The sequence below is a fragment of the Suricata suricatta genome, chromosome 4, assembly GCF_006229205.1.
Source record: "Suricata suricatta isolate VVHF042 chromosome 4, meerkat_22Aug2017_6uvM2_HiC, whole genome shotgun sequence".
Taxonomy (NCBI): domain Eukaryota; kingdom Metazoa; phylum Chordata; class Mammalia; order Carnivora; family Herpestidae; genus Suricata; species Suricata suricatta.
Window position 1 is genome coordinate 8,101,934 of NC_043703.1, and position 25,785 is coordinate 8,127,718.

Genomic DNA, 25,785 nt, shown 5'->3' on the forward strand with positions numbered 1-25,785 from the left:
AGGAGAGTGTCAAGTATAGGAAAACATCATGGCGAAGGTGGCAGGGGGTAGTATGTAATGTTTCATCTTATTGAATAAACTAAGCCAGCCTAACTAAATGGTGTCCCAAAAGAACCTGTGACCCTTGTCCCTCCATGGGTGGTGGCCTCCTGTTCTCTTACTAGACTCCAGTGTTGCGTGACTCCTGACACCATCTACCCCATGTCTGTCAACTAAACTGCAGCAGATGTGGTCTTAATCTCTTCCATGTGGAGGGAAACATCATTTATAAGTGTGCTGGGGACTTTTGCATCTCCTGCAACAGCAGCTGGAAATTTTAATTTTCTCTGTACAAAATATTTGTGATATGGGTGTGAAATTACAGAAGGTTGTATTAAGTCTCCAGTTCTGGCACCTCATTAAACACTCCACAATGTATTCTCCATTAAATAAAGAAAAGAAAAAAAGCAGACCACATGCATGAACTTGAATGTGGAGCACACGATCCTGGTATATTCTGATGGATATTCATCTGCAGTTCCTCCTGATTTTAGTCACTTCAGTCAGGGGCTGCATTACACAAGAGAAAAATGAATTGTGAGGTCAGGATGAAAGGTTTTAGAGTAAAATAAATATCCCTAATTTCAAATGTCTTAGCAAGAATGATGCAGCTTGTTTGCGGTCTAGAATTCCAAAAATGACTTCTTGTTCTGAAAAAAAGGTCATAATGTCCCTTTAAAAATGCCTGGTTTCAATGAGCAGAAGCCAGCTCAACACATTTTCATCAAAACAGACCAGGACCAAATATATTGCCAAATTAATGTGGGTTTTTTTTTCTTAATGGAGCTTACACTGTGAAAAGAGTCAATGGCATTAAAGCAGACATGTGGGTAACATTTGGCAGTTCGGCTCTGTGCATGGTCAGAAAGAATGAATGGGAATCTTGCCTGTGATTCTTCCCAGCAGTCTGCTCTGGAAGTGCTTGTCTTCAGTGAAAGTGAGACAGGAAATGGAATCTCCTGATGCCTCAGTTGACCCTTCCCCTGCTTCCTAAATTACGATCAGTTTGCCGCCTAGAGGGCTCTAAACACAAGTCAGTCACTCAACTGAACAACGGGGATTTGATGCAATTTTGGAAGAAAAGCCGATAAGACCTTCTCCTATATGCCCCTTCCTAAGGTATCTTTAATGGTAATTTTATCTATATGCAATTTTTCCTTGAAGTGTTGATTTTAAAACCCAGTCCTCCTGAAAGATGAGATCTACTATGTAAATCTCCACCACTGTCACTTGGCTGCTTTATTATGATCTGGGCTGAAATTGAATTCCTAGGACGACAGGAAGGAAGCCTGAACATATGGGTCCTGAAAGCATCAATATATTTTCTGAATGATCTAACTAGATGATTGTATGGTTTTTGTATTTTTCTTAGTTTTTCAAAAACACAAAGTAATGCCTACTCATTTTTGAGAAGTCAGAAATCACAACAAACTTACAGAGACACAAAATCAAAACTGAAAGCATTTTCATACACCTATTTCCAGTATGATAATATACTACACATATTACTTTATAGCTTGACATGTTTTTCAGACCACAATACAACGTGAAAATTTTCTCTTAGGGATATTCACACTCAATGTGATTCTAACAACTTTTAAGTAGTACATATTCAGGACACAGCCATTTATTTAGCAATTCTTTCATTGTACTTTTTAGATGTTAATATTTGCATAATTTCATCTAAAGTGATGAAATAAAGGCATATGTTTATAAATCTTTTTAAAAATCTCTGGAAACTTTTCTTAGGATAAATGTCTTTCAGTTAAAACCAGAAGTGAACTTGCTGGTTTACAGAAAATGGATGTCACTTGTTCTGTTGATTTTTTTATTCCATTGCCTTCCAGAAAGACTGTGCAATTTATTAACACTTGCAGTTTATTAGACTTGACTTTATCCATCATCCTCACCAAATTTTGGAACAATGCTGGGAGTGTCTGAACACAGCAAACCCCCTCAGGCTTAAAGTTTCTTAAGAATGTAACAGACCCCATCTACTCCCCCTCAGGTTTCCCTCAAGAGTTTGACAAAAAAACCTAAGTATGGGCCAAAGGCCACCTGGCAAACAATGGAAATGAGCTGATCAGGAATGGACAACCCAGCACCTAGAACTATACTGCCAATAAGGGTAGAACCCGAGAAGGAACAAGGTGGAAGGCTGGGTTGGGGAAGGCTGGGAGGGGAAGGCTGACCAGAACCTTATAAAACAAGGACCTTTCTCTGTAAAGCCCCCTCTCTGTAAAGAGAGCTTTCACACTATTCGTACTTAGTAATCCTAGTGTCCTCCTCTTCATTCTTCAAAGCAGCATGACAACGAACCCTGCATTTTGAGGTAAAAAAAAAAAAAATCCCGCAACACTTCTTGCAATGCCACCATCCATTGGGCCTCCAAACCCCTGGCTGGATCTCCTAAGAAGAGAGAAAGTCACACATGGGAGATTTTTCTGGAGACTGATTGTACTCATTCACATATTCCGGTAGGCAGGACTCGGTCTCAGAAATACACTCAAGCTTTCAAGAAGTTTCAGACACAGTCTGGTTGTGTGCCCAGGAAGAAAGGCAATAGATCTGGCCAATATTTAGCCATTTCTGCCAAAAGTATTAATATTTATTTTTATTTAATATAATTGCAAATTTCTACCTTTTAAATAAGAGAATTAAGTCCATTCACTGTGGTTTATAATAATCACTGATATGTGGTTTCATACCTGTCAGTCTATGCAAACTTGTTGTGTGCTTTTAACCATTTACCACTGCTGATTTCATTAACTGAAACTACTATCCTTTCTATTCCAGTAATGGTCACTGTATCAGAGGGCTCAATAAGATTGACTGTGAACAAGATAATCCGTATTTCCCCATAATGTCTTCCTGAATTATTTACTTCTCCACCACCTCTCCTTGATATAATATCTCATAGGATAAGAGCTTTTGAAATCTTTTCCTTTCTCTTTTGCTTTTCGCTTTCTCCTATTCCCTTTTGCTTCACTTTTCAGGAGGTCTCTGAAATGCCATTATCTCTTCCTTATCACTACTTTTTCCTACTCCTAGATTTTGATTTAAAAATTCCAGAAATCATCAGTATTTCTATGATAGAATGAACCTTTGGCTTCAAGAGTTACCATGTTAAAAAAAAAAAAGTCAGTCTAGTCTTAGTTTTATATTTCAACTATGTCATCAATTACTAGATGAAAAAGCCCATCTTGAAGTTTCTGTTGGTCAATTCACTATATATTATGTCCTTCTTTTTTGGTCTTTTCTTCAAATTAAGAATTAAGTACAATGGTGACAATTCTTGGTTGGAAATAGAGTTTTTCCTTTGTAATTCATTGCTCACAAATTATAGATTCTATACCACCTCTTATAAGTTCTACAGTTACAGATGAAAAATTGAGTCTGATACACATTTTTTTTCCTTTGTGGGAACTCGCTCTTTTGTAGAACACAAGGTTTCTCAACCTTAGCATGATTGACATATAGGGTTGGATAATTCTTTGTTGTCAGAACTGTCTTATAAATTGTAGGATGTTTAGCAACATTACTGGCATCTCCCCAACTAGATATGAATGCCACCACCCACGCCCCCTGAATCATAACAACCAAAATTCTCCTGAAACTGCCAAATTTCTCCTGGGATAAAATTGCCATGCATTGAGAAACAGTGCCATGCACTGTTTTAAAAGTTTGTAATGTTTGTTTTTATCTGAGAGTTCAAGAAATTTTTCCCAGATGGACCTAATCATAAGAGCGCTTAAAAGTAAATTTGTTTACACATCCTTCAATTTAGGCAAACCTTTTGCAAAATTATAACAACCTTTATGGACTGGGGAGTAAGGTAGATTTTAAGATTTTAAAGGAAGACACTGTGCTCTGTTGTCTTTCAGGGTACCTAAGACACAGACATGGAAACTTCAGCCTTTGAATTCAATCTATCTTGGCTTTTGTGAGGTTGGGACACTCAGAAAATTCACAAGAAGTCAAAGCTGACCTTTTCTTGAATAAGCATAGACCTCTGCTCAGCTGGAAGCATTCCTCTCCCCCATCTCCTGAGATTTCACCAAACCAATGGTCCCAGTTCCCAGTCATAGCAACCATTGTCCCAAGTAAAGCAAATCATTCTAGAATTAGCAGCAGCATGTAGAAAATTTTATATTCAGTCTACCATGTCCCCAGGGTCACCTTAGAATTTAAAAGACTTATTCTTAAAAATATTAAAGAGTTTGGGAAAAAAATATTCCTTGTATGAAACTTCCTTCAAATTAAAGGGCAATATAGTAAGATTAGGCACAAAGAAAAATGAGAATTCCTTTTCAAGTGATGCAATTCTTTTAGAATTCCACAGAAAATAATAGTGATTTTTTAAAGCCAGTAAAAAATCAATAAAACGTTTTAATATTAGAAAGATCTCTCTCTAGTTCCAGTTCAAGATGACAATGTAGAAAGACTCTGAACTCAACTCCTCCAAAGAATATGGTAAATTACACCTATTCATAGAACAATTCCTCCAGAAGAAGAACGGAGTTCTGACTGAACAGCTAGTGAGCAACCAAAGATAGAGAGAATGGCAAGAGAAAATAGCAAGACTGATGGAGACCTGGTAACCAAGGCAGCCCCAACCCCCAATGCTGTGAACAGCAGTAGTGGGGAGGGGAATAGTACTCAGTACTTGGGAATAGATTCTTCTGTCCCTGGGCATAGATAAATGCCACAATTCGAAAGAGCAACTTGCACTGAAAAGGGACCACTCTAAACACCACCAAGTGGCAGATGAACTGCAGGAAAGCTCACCACATCGGAAGGATGGAAGAACTGCAGTTTACATTCCCAACCCACCTTACAAGTCAAGACTGGGGCAGAGTCCACACGCCATAAGGAGTGGGTCTAGTCATCTCAGTGAGCTCTCCTCTTCGGTGAGCCCTGGGTCTGCAAGCTCTTGCAGCTTGGACAGCTGTTCTGCAGTGCTGGGACATGAAACAAGCTGTGGTTTTCTGGGGAATTTTTTGTTGTCATTTTTTAAATTTTAATTTTTAATTAAAGAACTTTTTTTACGTTTTAAATTTGCCTTTTTTTCTGTTTTGGTTTTGTTCTTCTCTTGTTCTCTCTGTTTTTTTCTTTTTTTCTCTTTTAATTATTATTTTTTCTTTATTCTTTCTGTAAAATGTCACAGTTTACAAGAGTAACTAGCATATATAATCACAGCTTCAGCCAGACAGTGAAAGTTACCAAGCACACTCATTCATAAGCACAAGCATAAGGGACAACATATATAAGAACACTCTTTCAACGTTAGGAGTAGTCATTACACTAAATCCACAAAAACAAACACAGAAAGTCAAACTAAATGGAGAGACAAAGAGATATGCTCCAAAAGAAAAAACAAGAAAAAAATTTCAGAAAAAATCCTAAATGAAACAGAGATAAACAATATGCCTTATAAAAAATTTAAAATAATGATCATAAAGATACTCGGCTGGAAAATGGAAGAACCCAGTAAGACCTTATAAAAAGATGGAAAATATTTTTAAAAAACAATCATAGCTGATGAATATAATAACAGAAATAAAAAACAAACTAGAGGGAATTGACAGTAGATTAGAGGATGCAGAAGAAGGTATCAGTGATCTGGAAGACAAAGTAATGGGAAGCACACAAGCTGAACAGCCAAAAGGGAAAAGAACTTTTCAAAATTGGGATTAAGAGATCTCTTGGACAATATCAAGTGAATAAACATTCATATTATATGGGTCCTAAAGGGAGAGAGAGAGAACAATGTGGAAAACTCACTTGAATAAATAATTACTGAAAACCTCCCCAACCTAGGGATGGAAACAGACATCTAAGTCCAAGAAGTGCAGAGAGTTCCACATAAGATGAACCCAAAAATATCCACACCACAGCACATAATACATTAAAACTTCAAATGTTAAAGATAAAGAAAATCTTAAAAGCAGCAAGAGAAACAAAAAGTTACCAGTAGTGGAATATGTATAAGTTTATAAACTGAATTTTCTACAGAAATTTTGCAAGTTGGAAGGGATGGAACAAAATATTGAAAGTACTGAAGAAAAAAAACTACTACCAAGAATACTATACCTGGCAAAGTTGTCATTCATACTTTAAGGAGAAATAAAGAGTTTCCCAGGCAAACAAAAGATAAAGGAATTTATCACCATTAAACCAGGCTTATAAGAAATGTTAAAGGGACTTCTTTAAGTCACCTAAATACATAAAGCAAATGTTCATGGACATAAAGGGAGAAATTGATGGGAAGAAAATAACAGTAGTGACTTTAACACTTCACTTAAATTAACAGATAGATTATGCAGACAGAAAATCAATAAGGAAACAATGTCTTTGAATGACACATTAAACCAGATGGACATAACAGATATATACAAAACATTCTATGCAAAAACAACAGAATACACATTCTTTTCAAGTGCACATAGGCCATAAAATAAATTTAAGTAAATTTAGGAACAGTGAAATATGATCTTTTCCAACCACAATAGAATGAAACTAGAAATATATCACAAGAGGAAAAAAACTGTAAAAAACACAAATACATGGTAGCTAATCAACATGATTCTAAACAACCAACAGGTCAGTGAAGAAATTTAAAAATACATGTAAACAAATAAAAATGAAAACACAATAGTCCAAAATCTCTGGTGGGGTGTTTGAGTGGTTCAGTCGGTTAAGCATCCGATTTCGGCTCAGGTCATGATCTCATGGTTTGTGGGTTCAAGCCCCACGTTGGGCTCTGCACTGACAGCTAGCTCAGGGCCTGGAGCCTGTCTTCGGATTCTGTGTCTCCCTCTTTCTCTGACCCTCCTCTGCTCACGCTGTCTGTCTCTCAAAAATAAGTAAAACATTAAAAAAAATTTAAAACAAAAAAATAAAAAACAAATTCTCTGGGACACAGCAAAACAACAGGGAGAAAGTTCTAAAAGGGAAATCTATAGCAGTACAAGCTTGACTCAAGAAACAAGAAAAACCTCAAGTAATCTAACTTTATGCCTAAAGGAACTAGAAAAAGAAGAACAAACAAAACACATAATGAGTAGAAGAAGAGAATTAATGAAGACCAGAGCATAAATAATGATGTAGAAACCTAAAAACAATAGAAAAAATCAATGAAGAGCCATTTCTTTTAAAAGATTAAGAAAATTGACAAATCCTTAGCCATACTCATCAAGAAAAGAAAGAGAAAGGAGTCAAAGAAATAAGATCAGAAACAAGAGAGGAAAAGTAACAACTGACTTCACAGAAATACTACAGAGCCTAAGGAAATACTATGAAAAGTCATATGCTAACAAACTGGACAATGTAAAAGAAATGGATAAATTCCTAGAAACATACAATCTTCCAAAACTGAAGTAGGAATAAATAGAAAAACTGAATAGATATATTACAAAATTAATTTGGTAATAAAAAGAAAACCTACCAAAAAATAAAAGTTCCTGACCAGATGTGTTCACAAGTGAAATCTACAAGACATTAACTAGGGGTTAATACTTATTCCTCTGAAACTATTCCAAAAATAGTGGAGGAATGAAAACTTCCATGTACATTCTACCAGCCCAGCATCACCCTGACACCATAACCAGACAAAGACACAACAGAAAAAGAAAACTAAGGCTAATGTCCCTGATGAACACAGATGCAAAAGTCCTCAAAAAAATATTAGCAAACCTCACACAAGATTATTCATCACGATCACATGGGATTTATTCCTGGGATGTAAGGATAGTTCTATATTAGAAAACCAATCAAGGTCATACATGACATCATCAAAATGAAAGATAAAATTCATATGGTCATCTCAATAGACACAGAAAAAGCATTTGAGAAGATTCAACATACATTTTTGGTAAAACCTCTTAATGAAAGGTGGTTAGAGAGAATATACCTCAACCTAATAAAGGCCATATACGAAAAACCCATAACTAACATCACCCTCAATGTTGAAAGCCTGAGAGCTTTCCCTCTAAGGTCAGGAACAAGTCAAGAACATCCACTCTTGCCTCTTTAATTCAACCTAGTACTAGAATTCCTAGTCACAGCAATCAGACAAAGAAAAGAAAGCATCCATATTGTTAAAGAGGCAGCTAAATTCAATCTCTGCAGATGACATGATACTACACATAAAAAATTCTAAAGAATCTATCAAGAAACTACCACATGTAATAAACACATTCAGTAAAGCAGCAGCATTTGAAATTAATACCCAGAAATCAGTAGCTATACACTAATGATGAAGTCACAGAGAAACTTTAAAAAACAACAATTGCACCAAAAAGAATAAAATACCTAAGAAAAAACGACCAAAGAGGTGAAAGACCTATATTCTGAAAACTATTAAACACTGATGAAAGAAATAGACAATGACACAAATGCTAGGGCGGCTCAGTCAGTTAAGTGTCTGACTCTTGATTTGAGCTCAGGTCATAATCTCACAGTTCATGGGCTTGAGCCCCTCATTGGGCTCTCCACTGACAGTGCAGAGCCTGCTTTGGATTCTCTCTCTCCCTCTTTCTCCCCCTCCCCATCCACATGCTTGGGCTCTCTCTCTCTGTCTCTCTCTCTCTCTCTCTCAAAATAAATAAATAAACATTAAAAAAGATGACACAAACAAATGGAAAGATATTCCACGCTCATATATTGGAAGAATTAATATCAAAACGTTCACATTATCCAAAGCAATTTACAGATTCAATGCAATCCCTATCCAAATACCAACAGCACTTTTCACAAAATTAGAATAAATAATACTAAAAGTTGTGTTGAACCACAGAAAACTCTGAATAGCCAAAGCAGTCTTGAGAAATAAGAACAAAGCTAAAAGTATAACAATACCAGATTTCAAGATATATTTCAAAGCTGTAGTAATCAAAACTGTAGGTACTGGCACAAAAATAGACATATAAGTGAATGGAATGGCATAGAATAGAATAGAATAGAATAGAATAGAATAGAATAGAATAGAATAGAATGAGACCCCAGAAATAAACCCACATTTATATTATCAATTAATCTTTGACAAAGGAGGCAAAGAGACACAATGGGGAAAAGGCAGGTTTTGTTTTATTATTTTAAATAAATGGTGCTGGAAAAACTGGACAAAACTACATGTAAAAAAATGACACAGGACTACTTTCTAACACCATGCAGAAAAATAAGCTCAAAATGGATTAAAAACCTAAATGTGAGACCTGAAATCATAAAAATCCTAGGAGAGAACCCTGGCAGTAATTTCTCTGACATCAGCTACAGCAACATTTTTCTAGGTATGTCTCCTGAGACCAGAAAAACAAAATCAAAAATAAACTACAGTATCAAAATAAAAAGCTTTTTCACAGCAAATAAAACTATCAACAAAACAAAAAGACAACCTACTGAATTAAAGAAGATATTTGCAAATGGCATAATCTGATAAGGGGTTAATCTCCAAAATATATGAAGAACATATAAGATGTAATGCCAAAAAAAAAAAAAACCAAACCCAAACACACATTAAAAAATGGGCAGAGGACTTGAATAGACATTTTTCCAAAGAAGACATACAGATGGCCAGTAGACACATGAAAAAATGCTTAATATCACTAATTATCAGAGAAATACAAATCAAAATCGCAATGAAATATCCTCGTATACCTGTTAAAATGGCTAAAATCAAGAAGATAAGAAATGACAAGGCATAACAACCGTGTGGGGAAAATGGAACCCTCGTGTGCTTTTGGTGGAAATGTAAATTGGTGCAGCCATGCTGGAAAACAACATGGAGTTTCTTCAAAAAATTAAAAATAGAAAAACCATATGATCCAATATTTCCACTGTTGGGCGTTTACCCAGGGAAAACAAAAACACTAACTCAAAAACATATCAGCACACCTATGATCACTGCAGTATTATTTACAACATCCAACACATGGAAGAAATTGAGATGTCCTTCAACCCACAAATGGTTAAGGAAAATGTGGTATGCACATGATAGAATATGAAATATTACACAGCCATTAAAAAGAATGAGATTGTATTATGCTAACTAAAATAAGTCAGACTGAGAAAGACAAATACTATATGATTCTTCCTATAAATGAAATCTAATAAAATGAATAAGCAACCAAATGGCAGAATATATGTTTTATAAATACAGATAATAAATGCCTCCCAGAGGAGAGGGGCATGGGAGCTTGAGCAAAATGAGTGAAAGAGTCAGGGAAACACTAGCCTCTAGTTTGCATCACAGGAATAAAAAGCAGAGCATAAGGATTACACTCAATGATATTGTAAAAGCAAGGTAATGGTAGATGGTAGGTATACTTGTGGTGACCATAGCATAATGTTCAAATCACTTGTCCAATTGGTCAATAAAACTCCTTCCTTGAAAAAATCTCTCTCTAGTATTGAAAATACCTTCGATGGTATATATGAACATAAAGAGTTCACTGAAAACAGAGATCAGAACTACAGATAAAGAGAATGTGCCAAAACAAACTAGAATAAGATCTTAAATAGAACCCAAAGGAACCACTAATGTAAAAAGATCTGCTCCTAAGAAATGACTTTCAAAGGTGGTAAGTTAAACATATTCAAATAGGTGTTAAAAGAAAGCAGCGTAGTTTTATAATACACAATACAAGCCTACATGCCAAGGACAGAATTTCTCATTTATCAGTGACAGAGGCAAATGGAAAGCCTGACCTTAATCTTATCAGATATGCCCTTAGCAGGGCGAGCAAGGACCAACCACAAATATCAAAAGCAAAAACAACACAAGAAAATCTTGGTGCATTTGTTTGACTGATAATCAGATCAAACTTCTCAAGATTTTTTTTTTTTTTAGTGATCTCATTCCAAAGGGATTTCATAAGTAACACTCTTTGGAGTGGCTTTATCCTTTTAGCAATAATTGTTATGAGTTTTCAAATGAGCAGGAAATATCTGCATCAAAACTCTGACTAGATTTTTTTTAAACAACTCTGCCAGTCAGCACTGCCTTCAAATAACAGCACAGAGATAAGATATAAGTGAGCAGCATCACGTAACAGCAGAAAGGAACGAGAAAATGTTCAACTATGATGGGCATGTGTCACAGCTGGAAGGGAATGGGATCGTGGGCATGGATGTAGAGAAAATGCATCCACCAGAAATGGAATTTGCCTGCAGAACTACTAGAGCCCACACACAAAGAAAGTCAAGGTCAGACTTCAAACAAAACAGGTGGAATTTCCTGCAGGTCATTCAGTCTAATTTGTCCCATGAACAGGTGAGCCTCCCACTAGCATATCAGAACCAGAAGTGGTGGGTCTTAAATGCAAGAGAAAGAGACACCAGGGACCTTACAAAAAACCAGCCCCATGGCTTCTGGAGATTTTGCTCAAGTAGCTCTAGGGAAGGGCTCTAGAATCTGCATTTTAAAATTTATCCCAGCATCCCTACATTTCTTTGGAAAGCACTGCTGAAATTGCAGAAAGACTCGGAAAACCTGGAGTTGCCTTCACCAGGCTCTAGGGATTAGGAAATGGGCTCCTTCCTCTTGTATTTCCTTTGGTCTGCCACAAATAAGAGCCAAGACTACACAATTCTCTTGGAAAGAAAGAAATCTTAGAAAACTACTGATTCTCTCTCCTGCTCCAGAGGACTGGGGAAGATACAAGAGATCAAAACCTTGACTATGGGAACCACCCACATATTTTTTTCTCCTGGGGAAAAAAGTGTGAGGACAGATACATTTGTAAAACTTAATTATTTCTTCAGCAGTCCTGGAGAGATTCAGAAGCTGGGGAAAGGCCGATGCCCAAGGAGGAATCCAAAAACCCAGTCATGATCTTTACCTCTTCCCTCCAGAGAATTCCATGCTCCTTTGTTCTATGGGGCCACTTCAGCAAACACTCTAAGTCAAATGCTTTCACAAGTGTTATCTGCTGAATTACAGCGCAGGTAGTGAGGTTATAAATGGTCATGGTATATTCTGACCATGTTGTTGAGTCTTAGTTCAAAATATTAGCCTGAAGATGGTTCTCTGATTTGGAGATAATGCAAATGAAGTGTTTAGCACAGCAATCAACAGATTTGATAAACAGTTGTTGCTTTTGTTGTTGTGATGATGATGATGATTAATGCTGCACCACATAAATGATGAAAGTAAGGCACCAAATGACCCACCTTGACCCATCCCAAGTAGTGAGAGGGCATTGGGTCAGGTTAAACTTCCCCAACTCCAACACATGTGCTCTGGCTACAACCTCATGGAGACTGTTGTTGGTGAAATGTAACTATATATTTAATATGTAGTATATTAATCATATATTAATCTGCATAATAATACAAATATTTTTAAAATAACCATGAACATTAGTTGATACAGAGCCTAGCATTACTTCTGAGACTTTTATGTGAAGTATAGATTGTCTTCATTTTAGCTGCTATATTAGAATACCATAGACTTAAGTGATATTTATTTCTTACAATGGTTCTGGAAACTGGGAAGTCCAAGATCAAGGCACAAGGCAGATTCAGTGTCTCATGAGGGTCTGCTTGCCAGTTAGCAGATGGCTGTTTTCTCATTGCATCCTCACGTGGCTCAGAGGTGGCCAGCTAACTCTCTGGTCTTTTCTTCAAGGGCACTAATCTCATTTACGAGGGCTTCACCCTCCTGACTTAATTTCTCCCTAAGGCTTCACCTCCAAATACCATCACATGGAGACTGCGGTTTGGGCATATGAGTGTGAGACGAGGGAAAATGCAAACATTTCATCCATTGCAGAGAGTAAACAATCAGAATAATTTGGCTACTTGGGGTTTCTGCAAAGGATGGTGGGTGCAGGCACATTGAAAGCTGTCTTCATGGTTGGACATGAAATGCAAACATGAATCTGGGCTTTGCTCACACATACCAAGAAATGCCAGCTATTTCACAGTTTCTTATTTATCTCTGATGCCCAAATTTGGCCTTTTGTACCTTTTAGAGTTTCTGACTGTGTAGAGAAATCCTGTGTGTGGCAGCTCGAGTTTCCTCATAGACAAAGTTATGATAACATCGCATAAAAACACAGCCTTTGGTCAGCAAGAAGCAAATGATAAAAGAGTTAGCTATCTATCCCGTTTCCGACACACACGGCCCTCATAAAACTGCTCAGCCACGGGGAGGTTCCAGGGTGTCCTGTCCTCAGGAGTCAATGAAATAAGCTTGCCAGCTGGGCTGACCTTCCTCCAAACATGCACCATACAGGCATTACTGGTGGCATTCAAGGATAAAAAGAGGCATTTTCCTCAAAAACAGATCATTCTCTCTTAAGAATCTCCCCAGAAAAGGGCATCTGGGCATTCCCTGCTATTTTCACCTCCTGAGGCTTAAGTTAGTACAAATGAATTAGAACCATCAATTAAAAAGAAGGTGGTGGGGCGGGCTGGAGGGGGGGAGGCAGGGACAGGGAGAATCTATTAAACATTCATAGACTCAAAATTACAGAATGTATGAAGATGGAAAACTTAAAAAAGTATTCAGCACGTTTATGCAACCCTCATGCATTCTTCAATTATGTAAATGAATTTAATAAAATCAGAATTCATTTAAAATGTACATACCTCCACCACCCCATCTCTCCAGGCACACATTTACTCATTTTTCTGCTAATCAGTGAAGGTAACTTTTTAACCTCCCAGGGTTTGGGAAACAGAAAGCCCTAAACCAGAGCAAAAGATGTCTTCCACTGAGCTCTGCCAGGAAACCAAAATGAATTGCCCTTCCATTTTAAAATTAGAAGAAAAAGAAATAAGTGAAGATACTTTCCCTCAGTCAGAGACAATCTGTTAATGGAGATATTTATCCAAACTGCCTTACCATCTAGTTTCAGAGTTTTGCAAAAGAAAGCCGTCTAATATACGAATATATATTTAGTTTGTAATGTCTTTTATAAGAAAGGAAAAGAGAAAAATAATAGACCCAAAAAGGAATAAAAGGAAAGAAAGGGGGGGGGAAAGGAAACAATATGTATGTTCTTAAGAATTTATGCTAAGTTGGGGCGCCCGGATGGCTCAGTGGGTTAAGCCTCCGACTTCAGCTCAGGTCAGATCTCACGTTCCTGGGTTCGAGCCCCGTGTCAGGCTCTGTGCTGACAGCTAGCTCAGGGCCTGGAGCCTGCTTCCGGTTCTGTGTCTCCTTCTCTCTCTGCCCCTCCCCCTCTCATGCTCTCTGTCTGTATCAAAAATAAATAAAACATTTAAAAAAATTACCAAAAAAAAAAAAGAATTTATGCTAAGTCATAGGAAAGTGACTTTAAATTTGTGTTTTTTTATAACAAGTAATTAATAAAGAAATAGATTTTAATTACTTTCACTCATTATAAATACTGTGATTTTACGATTCAAATCCAAACTGAAATTTTCCGTGTTTTAAAATACATTTCTGTGGTCATTAGCATAAGTTTACAACAGTATAATCCATTTCTATGAAACTGTTTTCACCAAGAACTAAAACATGACTCCCTGCTTTTGTTTACATTATCAATTTCTAGGCTACAAATGTGCTCTTTTCACACACAGTGCAGTGCTAAATATTATTCTGCACTGCCTAATTATCACCAAATCCCAATTAAGAGAGTTCAAGTCAATCGCCTAGTCTTGTACAATATATTCACAGTATTGTCAATACAGACCGTGAGTTATGTTTGTTCTAGGTATGATTTACACTAGTGGTCAAAACTTTTATTACAGTGGTCCATAAAATATTAGCTTATGGTCACTGGAATGCAGTTTTCGTCATTTTCTCTCTAGAATTGTAGATCAATTATGTGAACACAGCATCATACAGAAGAAAATAAAATGCAGTTAAGTAAAAATGGCCCGGTTAATGCCCTTTGGGAGCTCATATTTAAAATGGAAATATAAGCTTACCCCTGAGAAAAGACAAGAGGAAATGGGCTTAAATTTACAGAAAGAGGGGACCAAATATTTTTCCTCTGGCTCTTACCTCCCCATCCTACCCATGAGATTGCTAACTGCCAGGTGGAATCAGACAATAGAGTAAAAAAAAAATTTGAAGAAATTATCTGGCTGACCATGATCTTATGTTTATGGGAAAAAACAACGTGACATAACATAAAATAAATACTGTCCATGTGCCTTATCCTTTCTCCTTCATTTAGAGATTTCTTTTTTTTTAATATATCATTGGGTCAACACTAAGAGGAGTTTAAATGAAAAGATCCACTATTCACAAATTTAAAACCAAGTTAGGGGATTAAATGTTAATAACAGTTGGAAGACTCTGCTGCAGGTCATAGCGATAGATCCCTAGATATTGTGAAAATTAAGACAGTTGTTTATTTGTTCTGGAATAACATTCCTGCAGTTTGGCAATCACCTCGTTGTTGGCTTCCGGGTTCCAGTTTCGTCCTTCGTCTCTTCAAATGAAATCATCAAACCAAACCAAATTGCTTCCAACATAATTTGCTTGAAAGATTCTCAAGGCATCAGGACGCCAGACAAAATAATTAGTGTCGAAAAAAATATTTATTTTAAAAACCAGTGTGGTGATGTAGGAACATCGCAAGCCAGACTGAGTTTCAGCTCCACCAATTTTAACGCTATCTGTGGGAACCTCAGGAAATTTCTGAGTTTCTTAAAAGTTTTCTTCATCCATAAAATGGAGGATTGTTTCTGAGGGCTAGGAATAGTGAGTGTGAATTACTTAAGAATGGTAACAAAGCAAAGAAAAATTTTGAAAAGCAAGAGAAAATGACTCAGGACAAAGCACTGGAGGAACCAAACAGAAGCACAGAGAAGAAAAAAACTGCCAGGATGAATAAGAAGGAGGGAAGGAATAGAATCAGAAAAACAAAATGTAGGAAGGTTAGAGGAAAACTATAGTTCAGTAAAGCACATTATTTAAAAGGGGGTGAAAATCAAAAGCAATATCTACATGTGAGCTTAGAGGTAAATTCCCGAACTTCTTAGAACAAGTTTTCCTTTATGTATCTGGTTTATATTTCTTGTGAAGACCTTCTCTCCCCATTCCGGGAGACGGTTCCATTGGCAACCGAGGATGGCTTCATCACCAAAGTGCCCTGGAATAACTATGCCCTGGAAAGGACAAATACACGTGAATAATGACTCCTTCTGTGGCGAGTTTTTATAGAAGGTGAAAAAGGTCACACACAGAGGAACACTGAGGATTTTCGGGATGGAGAAAATAGATGTAGAAATCAGATAGCAAAGGGACAGATGCAAAATTGGGAGTGTACACAACAGAATATACACAAGAGGCTGAGGCGGGGAAATAAATATACAACACAGGGCTAAAGTATGGCGTGAGCCCATAACCAACACAGACGAGACCTGAAAATCAACTTCACGGCCAAGTTTAGAATGATCCTTTTCTAAGCCTTAGGTTTGTTAAATATAAATGGGGTTTTAATATCTTTCTGGAAAATTGTGAGGTTAAGAGAGATCTGTGCATGGGACCTAGTGTGCACTCCGTAGAGGGTAGCCATCTCTGGCATAGTTATTCACATCACCTTCAGCAAAGAACGGAGGAAAGGAGTTGAAGAGGAGCATAAGGGTGGAGGCGGGGCGCACAGAGAAAATCTCTGTATCTTCAGGAGGATATGACAAGGTTGGGAAGGAGATGAATCCGGGAGGACAGCTTTGCATCTCACGAGATTTGGGGAGGACACAAAAGGGGCCACTGTAGCCAGCACAGGACTCTCGGCTACATAAGACTGGGTCAGGGCACAGAGTTGCAGAGGGAAAGTGCTCGAAGTTCTGAGAGGTCAGAGACAGACAAACAGACAATGCAGTAGAAGCACAGGATTCAGAGAAGGTGGGTAATTGTTTTTCACTGAGGCTTCATTTCCACATTCCAACCTCCCCTTTTTTTAAGCTTCCTTTTTAATGTTTATTTATTTTTGAGAGAGAGCATGAGCAGTGAAGGGTCAGAGAGAGAGGGGGCCAGAAGTTCCAAAGGGGCTCCATGCTAACAGCAAGAGTCCCATGGGGGGAGGGGGGTGTCTAGAACTCATCAATGGTGAGATCAAGACCTAAGGCAAAGTGGGATGGATGCTCAACCAACTGAGCCACCCAGATGCCTCAACCATATCCTCTTTTTAAATATGTGCCCAGCTCAGGATTTTCTCTACAGTCAACGTAGATATTAGCACAGAGAGGACTTTTAGCATTAACTCCCTTTCTTTACAGATTAGAAACTTGAATTGTGAAAGTAAAAATAGTAATGATGATAAAAGATTTCAAGGTGAAATTGAAGAAATCTCTTATTTTTGGTAAAGGAAATAAAAAGAAGGATAAGAAATCTGAGGAAGAAAAAATAAGAAGATAGAATGAGATAACATCCTCATATATTTAATTTATGAAGACCTCTCACATATTTTAATAAGTATGCAAATATATAAAATGCAGTTTTGAATATAACTTGTTTTCTCCTATTTTTTTCAACGTACATTAGGATTTTTATTGACAAATAAATTGAATAATGATAACTTAAATCAAGTTGGGGGGAAAACTAAAGTTTTATTTGTTGCCAGCAACTCAAGGTTTGGACAACCATGGCAAGTTGTTTGAAAATAGTAGGTTGTTGTGTCATTGTATACACACACACACACACACACACATTTGGTCACAAATGTTCCTTGAGGGTTGATCTGATCCATCAACATATCCTTTTCTGCTCTGTTAGTGTAAATAAAAGAACACACATACCCACAAATTTGAGCCCTATTTGCATAATATTTAACATTCACACTCATCTTTTTCACTAGGGAAAAAGTTTTATTTGAACTCAGCCACCTATGTACCCACATCCCAATTACTGTTTTTTACTTGTAATCTCCAGTAAGCTACTATGATAACTGAACAAAAGAAAACATTTTACATATTTCAGACTTTATAAGCAGTGTTTGATGCACAATATAACCTCAAGACTTCATAACGAAACATGAAAGCTTTCATGGAAAGAAGAAACTTTTTTTTAATTTTGATAAAGTGTCTTTAACAAGAAATGACTTTGAAATCTCAGAGTCTAACCTAAGCCAGAAAAGGAAGAGTCATGTTGAACCAAGAATCATCTGGACGAGGGAAAAGTGGGGGTGTTTTGTGGGGTTTCTTTCCCTTGAGAATTATTCCTATGATTCCTGAAAATGAAAATAAATAAATCAAAATTCTTCCCATGATTAAAGTTTCCATACAAAGGAGACTCAAATCAGTATGAACTTTAGATGGGAGGGAAGAGTCTTGTGTACAAAGCATCATTCCATTTATTGTTACTTTCCTTAGCATTACCCTCTTTGTAGAGACCACAGAGAGAAGGTAGGTAATACTACTTAATCTACAGCAGTTGGTTAGGAGTTATTGATCTAGACTGTGTACTCTTGAAGACAGAAGAATTCTTGGTCCCTTGCCTCCTGTCAGTATCTAGTCCAGAGACAGACATCCTGTAAGTACCCAACACATGTTTTGTTGCTAAAAGTTGGCAACACAAAGGATTCGATAGTATAATACAGGAGTCTGGGAACTGTAAAAGGCCAGATGGTGAATGTATTAGACTTTGAGCATCATTGTATCTCTGTGGCAAATACTCAACTCAGCTCTTGTAGCCTGAAAACAGTCTTAGATAATAAGTAAATAAGTGAATGTGACCATGTTCTGATAAAAACTGTATTTTCACTAATTTGGCCTTAGGGTTATAGTTTGACAACTTCTGGCTGGATGTGTATAAATGGTGGTCATGTAGGTCTGGTCAGTCTAGAAGCAAGAGGCCAGTTCATACACAGTTTGGGATAGGCAGCTTCAATCAAGGTCATAATCAGGACTGAAATCAAAAGGATAGTGTAACAGAGCTCTGTGTAATCTAAACAGGAAGTGACAATAAATGTTTCTCTGGTATATTCTTTAATCACTCCAGATTCAAGGCTGCTGGAGTCTCCTGTAAAGAGTAGACAGAGATTACCAGTAGAATACCCTGGACAAGATTCAGTCTTTTTCCAAACTTTCCTCAGTGACCTAGATGGTTGACTTTCCAGTTCATTTTCACATAATAAGAAATTGTAAAATGAAGCAAATTATGATATTAACCAAAATCTGTGTGATCTAATATATTACACACTCACCAATTCTGCAGTAAAATTAGAAAGGAAGCAAGGATGATAGTTATGGAAAAGGAAATTCACTTTATAAGCAATTATATGTTAAAATCTGAGCCATGGTAGATGTTTTTCATATTAGCTTTCACGTACTTCTCATTATAACTGTGACATAATCATTTCCTTGTTTCTAATGAGAAAACTAAGGTTCATAGCAGTTTGGAGACGAACCATGTTGGTAAGAGGCAGTTAGGCTGCAAACACAGACTTGTCACATTCCCCCGTCCACAACTGTCCATTGCTCTCCATACATCCCAGATACTGGAAACATCCCTTCCTCTGACATTCTGTGGTGTACAGAATCACAAGGCACTATGACAGGTGACTAGCATGAGCCAGAAAGGTGCTTAGATATGGTTGCAGGGAGGACGTGGTGGGGCTGAGTGGATGGCCTTTTAGTGTAGGAAAAAGATAAAAGATTTTTGGCAAACTTGTTACTATTCAAATCATACTACTTGGGAATGAATAAATTTGGAAATTGGAAGAATCCAAAGTTGTTATGTCTACTGGGGAGCCAAGTTAAGAGTGCAGACAAGTAGCTCAATATCGGTTTTGGAGCTTAGGATGATAGATGATGGATAGATAGAGATAGATGAGAGAGAAAGAGAAATAAGGACAGAGATAGGTACAGACACAGGGGAAGATGCCTGGAAATCAGGAACATATAGGATGATTCTTGGGACACTCAAAAGTGGAAATCAGGTAAAAGAGAAGTAGCCATGCTTCTGTTAGGAGGATCCACCATAACAAATATGCCAACATATCCTGACTTGATCCATGTTTTCAAACTCATGCATGGCAGAAAACATGATTTGTAAAGGACCATGAGTTAAGCATTAACAAGAAATGGATGCGTGTCTGCTAAACATACTGGATTATGAAGAAGGAGGAACAGTTTAGGCTTAAACTACTCACCATGACAACTAAGATGGAAATAAATGCTCAGAACAATAATTTAGAAGCCTGCTGCAGTAAATCAGGCAAAACACAATAGTGCCGTCAATGGTCACCAATGACACTTGCTCTCCTGGATCTTTTCTTCTCTCCAACCCTCAAATGTCTACTTTTGAAGCTCTCCTTCTTCCATCTGACCACCCTGAAGTGTCTCCATCACCTCGCAGTGATCTTTGGCTTTATTCTAATTCCTTATGCTCTCCCCATAAGCATCTCACACAAGTCTAAAGCCACGACAACCACAGCTATGCCTGTAACGACCAAATCTCCACCACAGCCCAGTGCCTCTCTTAAGCCCCACTCTCATATTTTGGATTGTCTACTCCATCACAGCTGTTGCATTTCAGATGGAATATATCCAAGACCAATCTCATTGTTTTCCACCCACAGCCTACTCTGTCTCTAGGCATCTCTCTATCAGCCAACGGTATTCCTGCTACCCAGGCAACCATGCTAGAAATCTGAGAACCATCTTTGAATTTTCAATTTCCCTTACCTCCCACATCCAATCTGAGACCAAATCCTGTCAATTACACTTCTATCACTCTCAAATCTGCCTTTTCCTCCCTATTCCCTTGGCTGCTGCAATTCGTCATCATCTTTTGCCTAGACTGTTTCAAGTTTTCCAACTCAAGAGTGTGCTTTCCAAAAGGAAATTTGTCCACATTTCTCCCTTGTTTGTAACCCTTCAGTGGCCCCTTCATTATTCTGACAGTATTTATCAAAGATATGTTCACAGCCATGGTCTCAGAGGTCCTGGACTTCTTTTTGAATTTACAAGCTATGCATTTTTTTTCCAGTGATAACTCAACATATAAACATAAGTGTATTGAGGATGATGAAGTCAGCTCGTGAGATTTCAGCACCTGCCCTGTTGTCAGTGCTCAGTCTGATCAGCAACCAGTGGCACCACAGGCATTGCTCTGGCTAAGAAAAAAAAGAACATAGAGAAACTTAACATCTTTAACCAAAATGGCATCCCAGAGTGGTACAAAAGGCCTCTCTGTGGTTTAAAGAGAGAGAGATGGTGAGTCAATTGTACCCTTACCATGGCACATGATGGTGTTAGTGTAGATATGCCAAACTCAAAACATCTCTCCAACTTTCAACTGTAATAGTTTCATAATTCTATTTATTTTTAACTCATAAACCTCTTTGGTTATGTAAAAGATTTATATATAAAGGGTTTGTTCTCTGTTATGTATATGTACGTATGTAAGTAAGAATATGATAAAAATAATCAAAGTGAACAATAGAAGTCTTAAGAGCTATTCTTCTTGAAAAGGCACCCATATGTTACTCAAGTTTAAGACACACTGGTATACAAGCTCAAGTGTAAATGTCTCAGTATGTTAACAAGTTCTCCTATGATCCAGCATCTTCATGTCCCACTGCTAAGTGTATCCTGTGGTTCAGCTATCCCAAACAGCCGCTTTGACTGAATTATCCTTGCTTTCTCATGCTGCACATTTTACATGTTAGATTCCTCTGTTTATACAGCCCCTCATCCTCTGTAATATCAGTTTAATTCAAATTGCACCTAATATATCTGATTCTTTCTCATGTCTTCCACCTTCAACCCCAGTCATCCAAGAAAATTTAAATGCTCATTCCAAAGTCTTTCTCAAGGACAGCATACATCTATTATGGCACATAATTACCACAAGGTAGTGTTGTAATTATTGGTTTACATGTCTGCCTTTTTTCACAAGGTCCTAAGCAACCTGAAATTAGGGATTTTGTTGCATTTCTCTTTGCATTACCAGATCCTGCTTTATTTCCCAACATACAGTAGCCATTCAATGGATAATTTTCATAGATGGGTATATGGAAATATAAACAAATGGAGGATGGATTTCTGTATGAATGGATGATGGATGGGATGGATGGATAGATAGATGGATGAGATGGATGAGATGGATGGATAAATGGATGGATGGGATGAAGGGATTCATGCATGCATGACTGAACTGATATATGGAAAGATACTGTAATTTCAAAGTACAATATATTTTAAAGGCAAATGAGAAATAATGTCTTCTAATAACACTCAGAGTTCCTTCAGAATTCAAATCATGTTGTAACAGTATTTGTTTTACTATGATGGCTACGCATGTAAAGTATGGTTTATAATCTACCTTGAAGGCATTTCACATACATATTGATACAACTGAAAAGATGGGATATTTTAACCTGAATAGACCCCTATGGCTTAAAATATAGAAAAGAAAATTTTGGTAGTCAATTCAAATCTTAAAAGCGCACCATTAAAAGTTTTATACTGTCTTCAGGTCAAAATGCTATCATCACATTTTCTATTATTGTATTTTCTTCTGATAAAATTATAAGGGGAGATTTACAACAACATGGCCATCCATTATACTAGAAAGTATAATGCTAAGCAAAATAAGTCAGTCAGAGAAAAACAAATACCATAGGATTTCTCTCATATGTGTCATTTAAGAAACTAAACAAATGAACAAAGAAAAAGAGAGAGAAAGACAAACCAAGCAACAAACACTTAACTACAGAGAATAAACAGATGGTTACCAGAGAGGAAGTGAGGGAAGATGGGTGAAATAGATGTCAGATTTAGGAGTGCACTTGTCATAATGAGCACTGAGTAATGTATAAAATTGTTGAATCACTATATTATACACCTGAAACTAATATAACACTGTATGTTGGCTTACTGAAACTTAAAATAAAATAACATTTTAAGGGGAAGAATTAGCCATATATTTGATGTCCCACTTCAAATAGAATTCATAACAGCTGATATGTTAAAAATAACAATTCAAAAGAGGAAGGCAGTTCAATTTGAACAAGGAATCCTATGGTTAAATAACTTTCTTCCTCAGGCTGTAAACACACATAGATGAGCTGTTTATTATGAATGGAGGCCAAATGAATACTAATTGTTCTTTGCCCAATTTGTTCTTTAAAACTGCTCGTGAGTTTTGCAACTTTTTCTATGGTTTTGGCTTATTTGTTGATAAAGAAATTTTGGATTATAGGTAATAGGTTCACAATTTAAAATGTATATTTCCAGTTACAAATTTGCAACCTTATTACTTCTTTTGCAGTAGCCATAACTCCAAAGATATTTTGTACATTATATATTATATATAAAATGGTGTCATAAAAATATGTACTTTATATTAGCTTATCATTTGCCCTTTATTTAATATATATTCTTCCTTTGGGATGTGATTCATAAAAGTTTTTAGAACAGAAATCTTTAAAGGTAGAAAAGAAAAAGATTATTACATAGAACCCACTAAAAGATCTCTGAACATGAAAAATGATGTAATGAGGAATATAAATTATACTAAAGGGTATGGTTAGCAATAAGAGATTGTTAATAAAAGGAAAAATTATGTATAAATTTAAAAATTTTTCTTTTTTTCCTTTACCTACCAGTAGGCATTGGCTTTCTGAAGACATAAACTCAATGACTCTGAGTTTTGGGAGCAATACAATGTATTCAGGAGCAATCCTTGTAAATCCCTTTGGGTTTTCTGATAAATTGTGAAACTGACATACTAGAATTTACCTGTACGTTTATTCTGAACAGTAACTGAATTAATTCACTGGCTGCCATTTTTCAGGGCAAGAAGTCTACGTAAACATTAGCTCAAATAAATTGAAGGAGAGGCCAATCTAGTGTCATAGGAAAAGAAATCATGCAGTTATTCTTAGTTTGCCAAGGAAAAATGAAATGAAAGTAGCACAAATGTGTCTTTCATGGCAATTTGTGAAGGTCACACAATGAGTAACTTATTGAACTTGGATCTGAACTGAGATCTGTCTGACTCCCATATTCACAATTTCCACGATGCTATCCTGTGAATTACACTCTCATTAACAAGCAACACACACATGTAACTCCTATGTTAAAAATGTTCTTGTTGTGAAGCATTCTGGGTAATTTTATTTGCAGGAAGGCTGACTAGGAATGATGTCAGGTTCCTATTTCTCTTTGCCTAGATGCCAACCTACAATCTTTGAGCAAATTCATTTTCCTGAGCTATCCCATAGCTATCCACGTAGAAAGAATATTTTAGGAAAAAGTTTTAAAATAGGGAAATCAATCAGAAAACATTTGCTGTTCAATATGAATTTGAAGTCAGAGCCTTATAACTTTGGTGTGTGTTCCACAAATATTCTCCAATTATTAAACAAACAAACAAGAAAACAATTCTCTAATACCTTAGCTTATTTTCCTTCTGTGTCTACCTTGGCCAAGCTTTCCACTCTTGGATGTTTTCTGACTTAGGATCTTCATACTCTCGGTCCCTGAGGTGTCTGTCATTTTTCATTTTCCAGCAGTTCTATTCTTAGCTTCCCTACATCCTTTCCCTGAAGGAACCTCTGATCTTGAGAGCCTATCTATTTCTCCTGAGCAGTGTTCTTCCCTTAAAGCTATTTTCTCTTTCCACAAAATCCTAGGGAAAGCTAACCCTTTATCCTTCCTAGATTAGTCTGTTGAGCTTCTTTCCTGTTTCCAGGCACAATCGACTATTCTGGATTAAACTGCTATTCAGTAAATCTTACAAACATAAATGTTCTATTTGGGAGATGGAGGTAGGGAGACTTACCACAACTCTCTGCATGGGTAAGCCTTTTGTCTCTTCTGGAATTCTCTCTCTTAGAAAACATGGCCATATTTCAAATCAAGGAAAGACCACAGAGAGACTAAGTGTTCCAACAGTCATCATGATTACTTGTGCATAGGATTCTTCCTTAAGATGGATGTTCTGTTTATGTATACTTAAGACTACTTAAGCTTGATTTACTTAATAGGGCAAAATATGGAATTTTTAAATAATACATCTAGTAGTAGTTGGCTTTCCTAGCCAAAAACCCTTTTGGAGACAGATTTGCCATCTTATTCACCTTTGTCTTCCTAATCACTAAAAAGTTCCTGGAATATAGGAAGTACAAAATAAATATCAATTAAATGAAACTTCTACTCATGCATGGCTATTAGTTCCTTTAACTGAATGGTATTTTAACAATGAGGGAAGAAAAGAGTTTTACATGTTCCAAATGAAAATACAAAATTGTTGATGATGCTTTGATAGACAGACGTGGTCCTTTTTTCTTATGCTCTTCTGTCTTCGTGTACCCTCCTTTTTATTTATTTAAGTCATTTGACATGAAATGTTGTAGCATTCTCATGGGCTAAGTCCAATGTGTCAGTGATGCCGGGTGCCTACCCAGAGAATCTTACTAACAATCACTGTGCTTGTCTCCCTTTCTTACCTAATTGAGACTCTTACTATTAGAGATTCTTTTTATTAAACAGGTATGTTTCTAGAAGGCCAGATAAGTGTGGAACTATTGAAAAGGAGGCCATCCTGTTACCTCCTCTTCATTAACACATCAGAAAGCATTCATTCATTAAGCCAACTCTGGGAGGTTAAAATATGGAAGACTTCAGTTTCAACAAGGTTCTGGAGGAAGGAAATGGGAGATTGAATCAACTCCAAGCCTCAGGGGATGTCTAATTGCCCTTATCTGAGGCTGTGCAATCAGCTCAGGTGATAGGTGAGGCCACAAGGTTGGAATGGAGAAGCAAAAAGGTAGAAATAAGTAACACAGACAAAGGGAGACCCAAACCTCTTGA

The 25,785-nt window shown here is 36.9% G+C and overlaps 1 long non-coding RNA gene across 2 annotated transcripts in view; it reads right to left on the minus strand.

Annotated features, from left to right (window-relative positions):
• Positions 1–2,220: 2,220 nt before the first annotated feature.
• LOC115290443 overlaps positions 2,221–25,785 on the minus strand; it is a 43,057-nt gene continuing 19,492 nt past the window's right edge. The window contains exon 5 of one of the 2 annotated variants that reach the window (XR_003908096.1): positions 2,221–2,448. This is a non-coding gene — a long non-coding RNA (uncharacterized LOC115290443). Of the gene's footprint in view, positions 2,449–20,939; positions 21,081–25,785 lie in introns of those variants that run through there. The other variant, XR_003908097.1, reaches the window with a different exon arrangement.